Source organism: Equus asinus, chromosome 1 (genome assembly GCF_041296235.1).
Source record: "Equus asinus isolate D_3611 breed Donkey chromosome 1, EquAss-T2T_v2, whole genome shotgun sequence".
In the NCBI taxonomy this organism is placed as follows: Eukaryota; Metazoa; Chordata; class Mammalia; order Perissodactyla; family Equidae; genus Equus; species Equus asinus.
The window spans coordinates 30,740,638-30,757,110 of NC_091790.1; positions in this window are offsets into that span (position 1 = coordinate 30,740,638).

The window sequence follows — 16,473 nt, forward strand, 5'->3', positions numbered from 1 at the left end:
AAAATATTTGCATCTCATAGAACAGAAGAAGCGCTAATTCCCATAATATGTACAGCCCCTGTAAATTGATTAGGAAAAGAGCAAAACTCCATTTAAAAATGTGCAAAGCCTGGGGCTGGCCTGGTGGTGTAGTGACTAAGTTTGCACACTCCACTTCGGCAGCCCAGGGTTCACTGGTTTGGATCCCAGGTGTGGACCTACGCACAGCTCATCAAGCCATGCTGTGATGGCATCCCACATACAAAATAGAGGAAGACGAGCACAGATGTTAGCTCAGGGCTAATCTTCCTCAGCAAAAAAAAACAAAAAAAGAAATGAGAAAGCACTTCAGCTATTGATACAAAAACATCTCCAAGATATATTAAGTGGAAAAAAAGCAATGTGTAGGTCAATATGTACAGTATACTATAATTTATCTTTAATAAAAAGAAATTCATAACAAGAGTTTGTGTTGCAGGCGAGGAATGGGAACTGAGGTGATGGGGCCGAGAAGAAGTAGAAGACATTTCAATAATGCATTTCTATATTTTTGTTGTTTGAACTATGTATTACCTATTCAAATATTAAACATAAAACAATAATAACTAACATTAAGTGCTTATTATATGCCAAGCACACTTAAATGACCTGAGAAATACCTGTGTGGGGTTGGTGTTTCAGCCTCTGGATAAAGTTGGAAAAGTGAGTCAAAGACCGATTTTGGAGGACCTTGAATATTCTCCAAACTGGGATTCACAGAAGAACAGTGGGAGCCACCCAAGTCTTCTGATGAAAGTGTATTTAAGGTGATTGCCAGGATCACGTAGAATGGTTCGGAGCAAGAGCAATTTGCCAGTTCTGAGGTTATTACCCAAACATTAGGAAGCAATTATGCTTAGTCAATAGGAAATCAGGCAGGGCAGCAGCAGTGAGAACAGAGAAGGACAAAGAGCCAGGTGACACAGTGCGGACAGTGTATGATCAATGGAGAGGGGCGGGGGGCACTCCAGGAGGACAGAACAGGATGAGTGAGGGCAGGAACAAGCGTGGTGTTCTCACGGAACGGTGAGGACTCTGGTCCTCAGAGTATGGCCAGGAGTCCAAGGGTGCAGGCTCCACAGACAGGCTGCCTGGGCTAAAATCTTTCGCCTACCACTTGCCTTGGATAAATCTAACCTTGGACGAATTACTTAACCTCTCTGTGCCTGCATTTTCCCCTCTGCGAAATGGGGACAATATACTACCTATTCCATAGGGCTGATGGAAAGACAAAATGAGATCTTACGCACAGGGATCTTCTCCATCCCCAAAAGACATCCGGCGTTCAATGAGTGCTAGTCTTCCTTGTGGACATCAAATTAGACTATTTCCCAGAAACTCAAGGAAAGTACCCTCTAGAAATTCAGAGTCAGATTCACAGAGAAAATTTTTAAATTTCTCAAGCCATGTGATCCTTCGCCGTTTGAACACAAATGCCCTTCAGAAATGCGACACTCAGTTCAAGCCCTTAATGAACGCAGTGAGGATTAGGAACCGGAAAGACGACATGATTTAACTCCGTTTGGACAACAAAGGCTGGTTAAATAAGGGCTCTTGCCTTGAATTACCTTTCGCTTTTTCTCACAGTGGAATCTCAACACTAACGTCGGATATAGTATGACAACTTAGCACATCAATAATTTCAAGATCATAAAATGTCCTCTTAGGGAAAAATACCAAATTTCAATGAAACTATTTTTAAGCCCAAGAAAAACGTAGAAGAAATAAATGTAAAATATATAGGAAATAAAAGTATTTAAAATAATAAGCTGAAAAGAAATGTTGACAAATCTACATATTAATTCTAAAAGATGTCAACACATTCTCGGCATTTTCTGATTCTCCCTAAATTCTTTACGTACTTTTAATCTATCTACATAATTTAAGTAATTTTCAGAGAACCTTCACTCATGGTCTCAGAAACCAACAGGAAGCCATGTGTCCAAATTCCTTTACTCACATCCCTCAACGGTATACAGCGTAAGTTGCCTGAACTATTTTGACATATGTCTATATAATTCAAACTGACTCTCTTATAATTAGGGAAGAGAAAGGAAAATGAGGAATCTATTTTAAAAGACTAAAAAATTTCTCAGTTAAGAGCAGGACATCTTTTGTACTGTGGGGAAGTGTTTTGACGTCACTGCTTGGGACAAGACAAGGGTCTGGATTACGAGAAGTAAATTCTCAGGCCACTTCTTTCTCTTCTTAGTTCTTTCTCTCCTTCATTCCTGCTTTCTATGGAAGGCAGCATGATCGCACTGGAAGAGACAATAGTCTGGGTTGAGAACAAAAGTGTGACCCTAGCAACACTCACTACCTGAACATCATGTTTAGCAAGTACCTAAGCATCTTTATATCTTTGGTTCTTCATCAGGATAACAAACAATGTCATTCTTCCATTGGCTTACTTTTTTAAATCAACTTCATTGAGGTAAAATTTACATACAATAAACTGCATCCATTAAAAATGTACACTTTGGGGCTGGCCCGGTGGCTGAGTGGTTAAGTTCCAGTGCTCCACTTCAGGGGCCCAGGGTTTGCTGGGTTTGGATCCTGGGCGTGGACCAACACACCACTCCTCAAGCCATGCTGTGGTGGCATCCCACATAGAAGAGCTAGAATGACCTACAACTAGGATATACAGCTATGTACGGGGACTTTAGGGAGAAAAAAGGAAAAATAGGAAGCTTAGGGCCAATCTCTCTCACCAAAAAATATATATATACATATACATTTTGATGAATTTTGCCCAGCATATATACTCATGGAAAAACTACCACCATCAAAAAATGGAACATGTTGATAATATTTGATATTGTCAAATTTTCTTGTTTGTTTTGTCTTTTAATCCATTCTAGAGGGTATGTGGTACTATCTCACTCTGGTTTTAATTTGCATTTTCCATTGACTAGTGATGTTGAGCATCTTTTCATGTGTTTACTGACCATTTGTAAAATATCCAATCTTATGCCCATTTTTTAAAAATTGAGTTGTCTTTCTTTTAAGTATACGTGTTTTGCAATTGTTTTCTCCCAATCTGTGGTGTGTCTTTTTGTTTTTGCTTTCTTACCTATATCTTTTGGAGAGCAAATGCTTTTTATTTTGATGAAGTTCATTCTAATGTTTCTTTTCTTTGTGATTTTCATCTTCTGTTTAATACATCTTTTCCCCACTCAGTGTCACAAAAACTTTTTCCTCTGTTTTCTGCTAGAAATTTTACAGTTTGAGATTTTACGTTTAGGTTTATGACCAATTACAATTTAATTTCTGTGTGTGATATGAGGTAAGAATCAATTTACATTTTTTTCCATATGGAAAAGACCACTTCTTCTTTTTTATTGATATACAATTGACATATAACATTATATTAGTTTCAAGTGCATAACATAATGATTCAATATTTGTATATATTGTAAAATGATCACCACAATAATTCTAGTTAACATCCATCACCAAACATATTTACAAAAACTTTTCTTCTCGTGACGAGAACTTTTAAGATCTACTCTCTTGGCAACTTTCAAATAAATGTAAAGACTTTCCTTCCCCCGTTAAATCTCCCTGGTGTCTTTATCAAAGATCAATTGATTGTACATGTCTAGACCTATTTTTGGGCTCTCCATTCTGTTTGATTGATCTATCAATATACTCATCCTTTTGTTTATAGTACACTGTCTAGATTATTGTAACTTTATAATAAGCTTTGAAATTAAGTAGTGTAAGTTGTGCAACTTTGTTCTTCTTTTTGAAAATTATTTGGGCCATTCCAAGTCCTTTGCATCCATATAAATTTTAACATCCATATGTAAATTTCCAGGAATTTTGATTGGGATTGAATTGAATGTGTAGATCAATTTAGGAAGATGTATTTAAGATTTGATATCTTAAAATTATTGAATCTTCCAATCTATGAAGATATTATATCTTTTCACCCCTGTAGGCCTTTTAGAACTTTTCTTAGCCATGTCTTGTGGTTTTCAGTGTACATCTGTTATTAAATTTATTCCTAAATATTTTGATTTTTGGACTCATTATAAATGGAATTGTTTTTAAATGTCATCTCATGATTGTTTGCTGCTAAAATATAACAATAGAATTGATTTTTTTAAATTTTACCCTTATACACTATGACCTTCCATATTCACTTACTACTTCTAGTTGTTTTGTAGATTCTCAGAATTTTTGACATAGACAATCAGATTAGCTGCTGTTTAAGAAAAACCCAATCTTCCTCTTGTGTTTCTCCTTTACTCTCATACGCCTACTGTACTCAGAGAGCTTCTGACACCAGATGTTTGGGGGTTTTTCTCCATGACAAGCACCAGCTGGATGTCCTACATTTGTTTTGGGGGTTTTTTTAGGTATGCTTTTTGGTGAGAAAGATTGGCCCTGGGCTAACATCTGTTGCTAATCTTCCTCTTTCTTTTTCTCCCCAACGCCCCAGTGCATAGTTGTACATTCTAGTTCTAAGTCCTTCTAGTTCTGCTATGTGAGATGCCGCCTCAGCATGGCTTGATGAGTGGTGCATAGGTCCATGCCCAGGATCTGAACTGGTGAACCCTGGGCCACTGAAGCAGAGCGCACAAACTTAACCACTACGCCACCGGCCGGCCCCGGGATGTCCTACATTTTCATTCAGTTCTGACACTGTCTACGTGGAGATAGTGTCAGATCCCACAGATTAAGGGTTCAGTCCCATGAGACTGCTCCCCTTCCGCATTTCAGATGTCAATCACAAGTGGTAGGTCCCCAGGTTACCCCAATTCTGTCTGACTTGGCTACAAATTGGGGGTTCCCGGGACCTCTCCCCATTGGATTCGATCATTTGCTAGAACAGCTCACAGAACTCAGGGAAACACTTACTTACGTTGACCAGTATGTTAACGGATGTAATGAAGGACCCATGAACAGCCAGATGAAGGGATACACAGGGCGAGGTCTGGGAGGGTCCCCAGTGCAGGGGATTCTGTCCATGTGGAGCTGGGATGTGTTACCCTCCCAGTACATGGTGTCTTCACCACCTGAAGCTCCCTGAACCCCATACTATTGGGATGTTTAGGGGGGCTTCATCACATGGGCATCGTTGGTCATTAACTCCATTTCCAGCCCCTTTCCCTTCTCAAGAGAAGGGGGGTCAGAGCTGAAAATCCCAAGCTTCTCATCACGGCTCGGTCTTTCCCATGACCAGCCCTCACCCAGGAGCCATCGAGGAGCCCACCCGGAGTCGCCTCATTAGAACAAAGGACACTCCTATCACCCGGGACATTAAGAGGGTCTCAGGAGCTCCGTGCCAGGAACCTCAACCTCCTCCTCTCTCTCTCTCGCCCCTTCCCCATCCCCCTCCTCCCGGTTGAATACCAGAAACTCACACCCTCCCCCAAGATTCAACTCCACTCTTCCTGCTGTTGTTCACTCTCCAGGTTCCTTAGACAGTTGTTTTTTGGAGTTTGTCCAGAATTTATAATTGCAACTTGTGGGAGGGTTGGTCTGTTAGGAGCTTTCTCCATCGTACCCTGGGAATGTATCTCTTTCAACACTGTATATGCAACACCCAGTAAAGAGCTCTCAGCCATGGACTGGTGCCCCTGGTCCCCTGAAGCTTTATTAAAAGGATAAAATGTGATCACATCTTGGAAAATTCTTTTGGCATGTTAAGAATGCTGTTAAGTTTAAGGAGGCATTTAGATATACATAGAAACTGATCGATTTCCAAAGATGCAAATATGGCCCAAACAAATGTTAACGAAAACATATTAAAGCCTTAAGGAACCAGAAACATGTCAAGTGGGGGGCCCTCACTATATAGGGTGACAGGGAAGCCATCTGGTCATTTCATTCATGACCCCAATTTATTTATTTATTTTTTTGGTGAGGAAGATTTACTCTGAGCTAACATCCATTGCCAATCTTCCTCTTCTTTTTTTGCTTGAGGAAGATTAGCCCTGAGCTAACATCTGTGCCAATCTTCCTCTAGCTTGTATGTGGGTCACTGCCACAATATGGCTTGATGAGTGGTGTAGGTCCACGCCCAGGATCCAAACCTGCGAACCTGGGCTGCCAAAGCAGAGTGCACCGGACTTAACCACTATGCCACGGGGCTGGCCCCTGACCCAAATTATTTTTATCTGTAAATCGGTAGCAAAAAGTGGTGAGGTTTTCATCGTGATTGGAAATGAGAAAACGTGTAGTTTGCTTTCTGGCCAATTCGTAGGTGGGATGACGCTTGAATTGTATGCACTTACTTCCTAAGAAAAACTTCACATGGCAAGACTTAGCTGTCTAAATCTAAAGTTTTAAGGGATGGCAAACATCCACAGGCCTCAACACACATTGAGATGTGTAAATCTAAATTCATTCCTTTAAGGATTTTTAATTATAGAAAAAGTTCAATAACTCCTTTAAAGATGGGGATTGTTTGTCTATTCAACAAACTTTACAGTAGGTCCAAGTAGCAAAACAGTCTGTAAAATTGGGCATTTAGCCCCAAAGGAGATCCCCTCTCAAACTGCTAAACTGGTATTGCTAAATCTAGCAGTTCTTGCCAAGAATTTTTACAGGTGTTCATTTGCATGTGTGAAATTCCTCCTGTTACATCAGTCTTTAAACAAGTCTAGTTAGCTTTCAAGTCTAGTTTGTGGACAGTGGCATCTGACTATCCATCCCCATGGTGCAGATAGTAATTCTTCAAAATTTCCAGCCACTCCTGGAGATTAAAGAGTTAGAAAATAGAAAGGCAAATTTTAAACTACAATCTACTGGTCCAAGATCATATCATCAAACGCCCAGGTTTAGCGTATGTCTTCTTATTTAATATCCTGGCCTTGATTGTCTTCCCCCTGCAATTTAGACAGCATACAATAATTGGAAGCCTCACCTTCCAACCCCACTTCATCTTGTTTACCAAGCCCTTCAAATCCCACCCTGTTGCCTGGCCCACTAGAAGATGTGTATCTGCTCCTGGAGTCCACTCCATAGCCACTGTCATCGCTCCTGGATGTGGCCCCCCACAGCCTTGCCTCAGAAACATGGCAGGCCAGGCCCTCCATCATCTGACCCCGCCTACTTCTCCAGTTCACCATTCCAGGTGCCCCCTGCACCACATGCCCTTACCCTACCTGTGGCTCCCACATGCAGGCAAAGCTGAGCACACCTGTGCCTTTCTTCATTCCAGCTCCCCTACCTGGACCAGCTACACAGTCCCCACTCCCCCACCTCTGCTCCATGAAGACACCTGACCTCTTCCGTGAAGCACGCACTGAGACCACCTCCTCTCTTACGTAAAACTGATCCTTTCTCTTCTGTGTCCCATATTTTAATATCCTTACGTTTTTCACATTTCTCTCCCCCTAGCAGACTTATAACTTCTTTGAGGGCAAAAGTGGGTCACATTTCTCTTTGTATTCCCTCGTCCTAAAAAAACCTCCTGACATGCTTAAAATTCCTTATGTGTTTGTTGAGTTAACGAAAGAACAAACAAAGGAACATGTACCCCATAACTCGATCAGGAAAATCCGACAGTGGTTCCCTACACATCATTCATCTGCTTACAGCTCAGCTTTATATAAGACTTTCTCATACAGAATTTCTGCAAATGACAGTCACTCATCTTTCTACCACTTCCGTCAATATTCGTCAACCTCAAAGGCTCCATGATTTAATCCTTTCCCTTTGATCCTTCTTTTATGCTATATTCTAGATCCCAAACTCCTTGGGAGGAGATGTAAGGCATTATCTTTCTTCTACTTCAAACTTGGCTCCTTCTTGGTGCCAAGTATTATAACTAGATGGGGAGTTTCTTAAAAGATTTACCACTATCTCATTTAATTAATATCCATGTTCTTATAGATTAATAATTAATATCCGTGTTTTTATAGATGAGAAAATTAAGAAACTTTCCCAAGGTCACACAGCTAATGAGAGATGAAGTTGGCATTTAAACAAAGATCTATCCTATTCTGAAGACACACTCTTTTTGTTTGTTTGTTTGTTTGGAGGTGTTTTTTTTTTTTTAGGAAGATCAGCCCTGAGCTAATATTGCTGCCAATCCTCCTCTTTTTCCTGAGGAAGACTGGTCCTGAGCTAACATCCATGCCCACATTCCTCTACTTTATATGTGGGATGCATGGCTTGCCAAGCCGTGCTATGTCCGCACCCAGGATCCGAACCAGCGAACCCTGGGCCTCCGAAGCAGAACGTGCAAACTTAACCGCTGTGCCACTGGGCGGCCCCAGACACGCTCTTTTTCTCCATCCCAGAAAGGGGGAGAAGGAGCAAATATTCCAGGCTGGATACTCGTTTTATGTGCTTTCTGTAATAAATCTTTTATGTTTCACAGATGACATATTTCTAAAACCACAGAGTAGTTCCATCAACATGGGTGAAGCTTATCTTTGATCAGAGATAAAAGAAAAGAAACTCCTGGCTTTAAATTAAAACCACATATATGTGAAAGTAATCTTATTACCCAAATCTATTTTTCCTGTGTTTTTAAACGTTAAGACACCCAAACACAGTGTGTGTAGAACAAGGCCAGTTGAGGGGCTGCCCCAAGGAATGAAGTCATAGACTCACGCACATTACCACAATTTGCCAAATTCATTTCCAAAAATGTCTGCAGGTCTCAGATCCTTTGACAAAAATAACTCATTTTTAGGAACCGGAAGAGTTAGGGGGTTTTTGTATCTTCTTACAAGAAGTTTCCATCCACTGGCTTTAAATTTTACTTTTCATTCAAAAGCACAGCACGTTTTTATACTGAAACCTCCTAGGAAGCTGAGCGCCATTCTCTCACATTCTGAGTCACGGCTGTGCTCAGAATAGGTAAACAGCTCGCATCCTCAGACTCTTACTAGAGAGAGCCGCTGAGACCTTTCGGATCAAAAGGAAATGATCGGTAAAGATGCCTCTGATTCTGAGACCTTCTGTAGGAAATGGAAAAACAGAAGCTACAATTCTAAATATTAGCATCAGATTCAAATAACAACTTCGAAAAAGGACTGAGTTGAAACTTGGGCTGCTTCAAGTCAGATTCAAGTTTTTGGGGGCCTGATGCTTATATAATTTTGGAGGTCCTCCAAAAGAAAAAGAATGCAAAAATAGAAATACAGATTTAAGAATGAACACAAATATTTATATAGAATGAGAAACTCACAAATTATAAATTTAATGAAGCTGTGGTTTGACAACAAATTCCCCATTCAAAATTACACAATATTTTTATTAATCTTCTGACACATTTCACTCATGCTTCCTTTTCTATAGTTTTTGGCTGCGTACACTTTTTAATCACTTCTTCCTGTTAAGAAAGATTTTGTAATATTTTCTATAGAGAGAATAAAAGTTAATTTTTTCAGCTTACTTGATTAAAATTTGGGGTTCTCTAATACTAATAGTTTAGAATAATTTATTTCAGCTTCTCAATTCATTATTGGTAATGTCATGTGAATTTTTAAGATTGTTGTCAAATCTGGTGAAATCTCTATCAAGTTTCTTTCATATAAGGGTTGTAAAATCTGGAAAAATTTTCCACTGACTACCTTTGGCTCCACACACTTCAAATCTTGTTTCTCCTCCACTACCCACATACTTTGAGTGTTAGGCTCCGTAAAAAGCGTTCTTGTAGTGTTCTACGAGTTGAAAGCTGGGTGAGTAGGCACAGCGGTCAGTGGGACCATCTCTAGGAGCCCTTCCTCCCCAGGACAGCTATTAACAGCTTACCTATTCAAAGAAGTGATGGCAAACCACATAAATAAATCTCAGTGAACCCAAACTAAAAATATTTGTAAGTCAACTTTCTCTAAGTCCAGTCCGAAAACCCCCATGGCCACTCCAAGGAAATCCGAGTGGGGAAGGGGATGGTGGGCGTGGGGAGGAGGGCAGGGATCAGAGCAGAAAGAGACAGGAGTCTTAACTAACTGCTATCTTTTGCAAATTTTACAAAGCCACATGACCACGTGAACTCATGTTTTACCTTGACCCCTCCTGAAGTCTCAGGAGGGACCAGGGTCAGTGAGCAGCCCTTCACTGGAGTTGCCTTTGCTTCATAACAAAAGCCACCTCTGGGCTCCCTAGATTTTTATCCCCTTAGTCTCCCACTAAAATCAGTGAAATTCGTCGGTGAACTCATACATTACTTCAGTCTTCCACCCACTCTCCATAATGACAGTCATGGAGACTCAAATAAATTGTGGAGGGCGGAGGGGGAATGCTCTTTATTAGGGACAGACCTCAGGCACCGGGTTAGGTGGTTTGCATATATTCATTCACTTATTTCTCACAGCAACACTGAGAAATATTCCTCCCACGTTCAGATTAGGAAGCAGGCTCAGAGTCACCATGCAGCAGAGCAGGACCCAGGACCCGCTTCCTGAAGCTCTTACTCTCTACTTTCAGTGACCACTTCCTACAGTCTTTGTTCCCTATCATGATAAAGTAACCCACAAATTCACTATAGAAAACATCTTAAGTATAGATAAGTAGAAGGAATTGTTAAAAAGTCACCTAGAGTCCCATTACCTAGGCACAACCATAGTAAGATTTTGGTCTATTTCCATGTTAAATGGAACATAAAAACATTCCCAAAACACCAGGAGTTTATTGTCTCATAATTGTGAAGGCTAGAAGTCCAAGACCACAGTGTTAGCCAGGTTGGTTCCTTCTGAGGCTGTGAGGGAGAATCTGTTTCAGGCCTCTCTCCTAGCTTCTGGTGGTTTGCTGGCAGTCTTGGGCATCCTTTGGCTTCCAGAAGCATCACAGTGATCTCTGTCTTTACCTTCATAGGTGTTCTCCCTGTGTGTGTGGGGGGGGGGGGGGGCGGGGGGGTGAGGTCTGTTTCCAAATTTCCCCTTCTTAATAGGACACCAATCATATTGGGTTAGAGACCCACCCCACTCCAGTATGACTTCATTCTAATTTAACTAATTACATCTGCAAAGACAGTATTTCCAAACAAGGTCACATTTTGAGATACTGAGGGTTAGGACTTCAACACATGGACGGAAGGAGGAAACACAATTCAACCCATAACATCATCCCCAAATCCATGAGCCAAAGAAAACTAATGTTAGCAACTTATTATTAGGTAGCTTTTTAAAATACAGCCACAAATCCTTTGACACTCTTCCCATTGAAAGTGGGGTCTATGGCCCCTTCCCTCAGTCTGGACAAGTTGGCAACTGCTCCGTTCAGTGGTCCTAGTATTCAAGTCATCACAGCCCAGGCACCAGACAGGGGAGTGGAAGGGCTTCCAGACGTTTCAAGCCCCTAGCTATCAAGTCATCCCCAGTTTGAGTCATTCCCCAGTTTGAGCCCCAGGCCTCAGGGAGCAGACAAACCATCCCCACTGTGCCCTGTTCCAACTCCTGACCCACAGAACCTGGGAGCAGAAGAAAATGGTTATTGTCTAAGCCACCATTTCTGGGGGAGCTAGCTACACAGCAATAGTAACTAGAAATGTTATGATTCTTCGTCTTTTCTTCTGTGCCTTTAAGAACCTCTCTCTCACTGAAGTGAGTCACTAACTTCTTAGATCAAAAGGAAATGATAAATCGTTTATCTGATTCTGAGATTTTCTTTGACAGATAGAAAAATGGAGAAGCAACATCTCTAAACGTGAGCATCCTGCGTACGGAACGGATACGCTGATCCCACCATAGGAAACGCAAGGACATTCACATGTCCCAGGTGGAAGACGAGACAAAGTGAAGCTTAAGGACTCAATGGCTGCTAATACATGGTTTACTAGTTGCCCAGTTAAAAGCACCACAAATCAGGCAAACATCAGAGTTTTAAAGATGCGGAAAATATGTGAGGCTCTTGGAGATGAAAATGATCAATTTGCTGCACTATTCAGCTCTTGCTCTGAGTAAGGGGGAGTGTTTAGGTCTTCTGGTCATTGAATCTCAAGCAGGTAAACAGCCAGTATTAACAGATGCTGGACCCAAAGCAGTTTTAAGTTTTAAGGGACATTTCTTCTGAAACATGAGGTAAAACACGTGGTGGAGAAAATACATTTTCTGGATCATGCAAGTAGCCCCAAGAGAAACAGCTCAGGGAAGTTCTGCAGGCCAAGCTTCACCCCTAGGCTGGAGAACTGACCAGAACACACAAAGGCAAATCAATGCCTGCATTTTGATCCAAAGTGAATAACGTTGGTCTTATAAGTCCTTGTAGATCATAATTTCCTCATTACCAAATTTTTCATCGTGGCTGCTCTTTCGGGTAGCAGAAGTCTTCGAATATTTTTAATGAGGCACAGGATGGTCTATGGTGCTAGACTTTGCAAATCTGGAAGTATTTGCTATTGCCTTGAAAGACAACAGTCTTAGCTGGGTATGAGGTTGTTCCCAACATTTTCCCCTGAAAACTCTATTAGATTTAGTTTAACTGTCTTCTTTTTTTAAAGGTATGCTTTTTGGTGAGGAAGATTGGCCCTGAGCTAACATCTGTTGCCAATCTTCCTCTTTTTAATTTTTTTCTCCCCAAAGCCCCAGTGCATGATTGCATATCCTAGTTGTAGGTCATTCTAGTCCTTCTATGTGGGACGCCACCACAGCATGGCTTGCTCAGTGGTGTGTAGGTCCATGCCCAGGCTCCAAACCAGCGGACCCTGGGCAGCTGAAGCAGAGCGTGGGAACTTAACTGCTATGCCAGGGGGCCAGCCCCTAATTATCTTCTGATCTTGGGTGTTGCAGGAAAGCCTAAGGCCAGTGAGATTCTTATGCTTGCATAGTAACTTGCTCCTTTTTGCCTGAATGCTCATAAGATCTGTTTCTATATCCTCGTTACACAAAAATGTTGCCATTAGTTTTTATTGGAATGTGGTGTATTCAAGTACTTTTTCAACTCAGGAAACACTTGTTAAATTAAGTCTTTAGTTGTGGCTTCTATTTCCCCATAGGAACATGAGTCTTAGGTTGAATTGCTATCCCCACTCCTAGGTATCTATCATCTCCCATGCTGGGACAGTATTTTTAATCCTTCCTTCTAGATTCTGGGAACATTTCTCAGGAGGGTTCATTCCACAACTTTCCCAGAATGTGGATTTGAATTCTGTAACTGAATTCTTAATCTCCTTTTAATCACTTATTCCTTGATACGCCCTTCCCCATTCTCAGATTCAGACACATTGAGCTCTCAATTCTTCAAAGTTCTAGGCATTCTCTCACCTCTAGGGCTTCACACACAGTATTTTTCCCTCCAGAACACTTTCCCCCCTCACTCCTTGGGCAAACTCTTACAATTTCATCCAGTCTGGGTCTCAGAATCCTTTCACACAGGGAGGATGCCATGACTCCACAATATGGGTTAGGGGTCCTTGGGCTCCTAGTGTACCCTGCCCCACCTTACTGTCACACATATCACACTGGATTGTGAGTGTCTGCTCCCCTGTCTGGCACCCCACTAGACTTTCAAGGGCAAGAATCATGGTAATTTTATTTATCATTCTATTCTCAGCCCCTAGCACAATTCCTGACACTCAGGAAGTATTTTTTGTCTAGAATATCACCCCGTTTCAATCACATCTAATTGTCTTGTTTACTCTCAAGAATTCTTCTCCTTGTGGCTTTCTGCTCTAATTCATGGCTGGTGTGTGTTTTTAGGGATGACGAACAGTCTCACTTCTAGACATCTGTCTTCCACTGACTATTCAAATGCATGTTCCCTTTCTCCTGTTTGACAGCATTTGTTCATAGACATCATGTTTCTCCTCTTCCTCCCCCTGCTCCCCTTCTCTCTCCCTCATACTCAAATAAGGGAAATAGATCCAGACCTGGTATTTGCCAACAAACACAGCCTCGTAACTGCCCCTGGCCTAATTCTTTGTCTACCTGGGTGCATTTTAAATCTCCTTCTCAAGCCAGAACACAGACTGCTCTGCATAACTCTTGTTTCTCTCTCCCCTTGTTTATATCTACTGTGCTTTTCTAGACAGAAAGGGGACAGACCCTGTCCCAGCTTCCATGAGTATGTAGTCAGAACTTGGAAGAAATTCCCACTTCAGTCAATGCCATTTTAAACCAGGAGTCTCCAACTCTGTCCTTTTTAAACAAATGTCAAGGACAGGGACATTATTAGATAATTTCAGGAAGTATACTTGAACACACTTTAGAAGCCCTAGTCATGTCCTATATCTTGTGTTAGAGTTTTTTATTGAAGAGACCTAAATACTTTAGAATATTCACAAACAGTTGAGGCATATATGCAACAAAGCACAGTTCTACCAATGTTATCAGTGTTTCTAGATGCCAGGGAAGCTGTATGGAGAGGAGGGAGACACCAGCCTCCCAGGAAAGGGAATGGTCTCTGCTTTCGAGATGTTTCCTTGTGGGTAGGCAGGCAAGTTAACCCTCAGGGTCTCCATCTCCAGGATTTCAAGATAATCTCAGGGCTGGGAAGAGAGACTCCATTCATTCAACATAAGAAAGTTTATAAAAACTTGCTTCTGCTTCCTGCTAAGGGAATTCAGGTCAGGAGAATTTCTTTTCAGATAAAATCTCACTGACAACCAAAGTGACCTGTGATCGATCAATGCATATGCAGAAAAAAAAAATTCAGTAGTGGTTACATTTAAGTTTTTTGTTAAAAGCAATTAGCATACTTGTTGGGATTTAAAAGAAGTTAAATATATCATATATAACTAGCCAGTACACCTCATAATATTGTGATAAATATGTTCCTGGAGAATTATGTAAAGATAGGTTTAAAATTAACATATATTCCAGATCAGAATGGCTTTTAAAAGAATGCTATTGTGAAATGTTTTAAATGAAGACTCCTTCTGTAAAAAAAAAATTATACCTATCTTTTTTATGGTGAATTTCCATTTTTATTTAATCTTTCATTTCTTTAAATTAGGTACATCTATCCCTTTATCTTAACCCTTTATAATATCAATTTATTGAAGAAAAGGATGATAACGCAATCCTGTCTAATTTAAAAAGATAAGCACATGCAGACCCAAGGATATTCGGCTGTTTCAGAACATTTGGGTTTTACTTTTCAAAATTTGAAGGTTAGTATTAATGGACAATGGCTTACATAAATTCAAAATGCATATTCTCTTCACCAAAATCAATGTAATTCTACAGCATTTACTTCTCCAGCTCTGGCTTCCCACCTGCTCACCCTACAGGACGTTGTCATGTGGATGTCCTACAACCTTCATAACATCAAAATGTTCCCTACTAGGTGGAGGAAGCAAGTTGGAGCCAAAGAGAATAAAGACACCAGACAGAAGCAAAGAGAAAAGAAGGAGGTGAACACACTTTGCCATCATTCAGACCCCTGATTCCAGCAACGCCTGAAGCCCCCCTCTGCCATCCTGGCATTGCCACCATCCCTGAAATCACATGAACTACCCTCACCCACTTCAAAACCTTTTCTGCTTCCCAAGCAAGTTCAGACTGGGTTTCTACTATTTGCAACGAAGAGTCTTCACTAATACTTAAACTGCTTAATGTAATATCATATTGCTATAAAATGGGCATAAAGAATTTTTATAAAAATTGGGAGTTTATTTATTTCGTTATTTATTTTGCAGGGGTAAGAGTCACCCTTCACTAACATCTGTCACCAATCGTCCTCCTTGTTTCTCCCCTCGAAGCCCTGGTACATAGTTGTGTATAGTTGTAAGTTCTTCTGGTTCCTCTCTGCGAGCTGCCGCCAGAGCATGGCTACTGACAGACCAGTGGTGTGGTTCCGCGACCTGGAACAGAACCCTGGGGCCACCGAAGCAGAGCGTGCCAAACGTTAACCACTAGGCCATCAGGGCTGGCTCTAAAAATTATTTTAAACCTTGTATTTACAGAGCACTTCACAATCTTCTAAACACTGTGATACACATTATCTCTTTTGTTACGTAAAAATAATTGAGTGAGACAAGTAAAGTAGCAACTATCCCTGTTTTTTTTTAAATAACAACAAAGGACAAAGAAGCAACGAGACAAAGAATCATTTAGATGTTTGCGTGAGGTCACACAGTTAGTAACTGCAAAAATGGAGTTGAAGCAAGTCTTCTTGCTTCAACTCCAGGGCTCTGAATACAGAATTTTGGTCTGCTGATTCCCAGCCTAGTACAAAATGTGTCCATTTAGATCTATGCGCGTATGTAAAATATTCTAGGGAGGTTGGTTCTTGAAAGGAAACCTTTCCGCAATGTAAATAACTACCTTCTAATTGGTCTATTTTGAATCTGTGATTTTTTTGGATCACATATTATTTTGAATATGTGATGAAGAAAATAGCATTTTCTTCATGCAAAGTATACTTGTGCTGCCATTAGTTTACTTACTAAAAGCTAATAAGGAATTAGTGACACCTTGTGGCAGAAACTTATTAATTCACGTGCTACTACCACCCATTTTTAGTTGAGAGTCTTGTTGAAAGGCCGTATGCACTTCGCTAAGTAGTTACGACAACAGCAAAACTTCTGCAAAGAATAATCTATGGTTA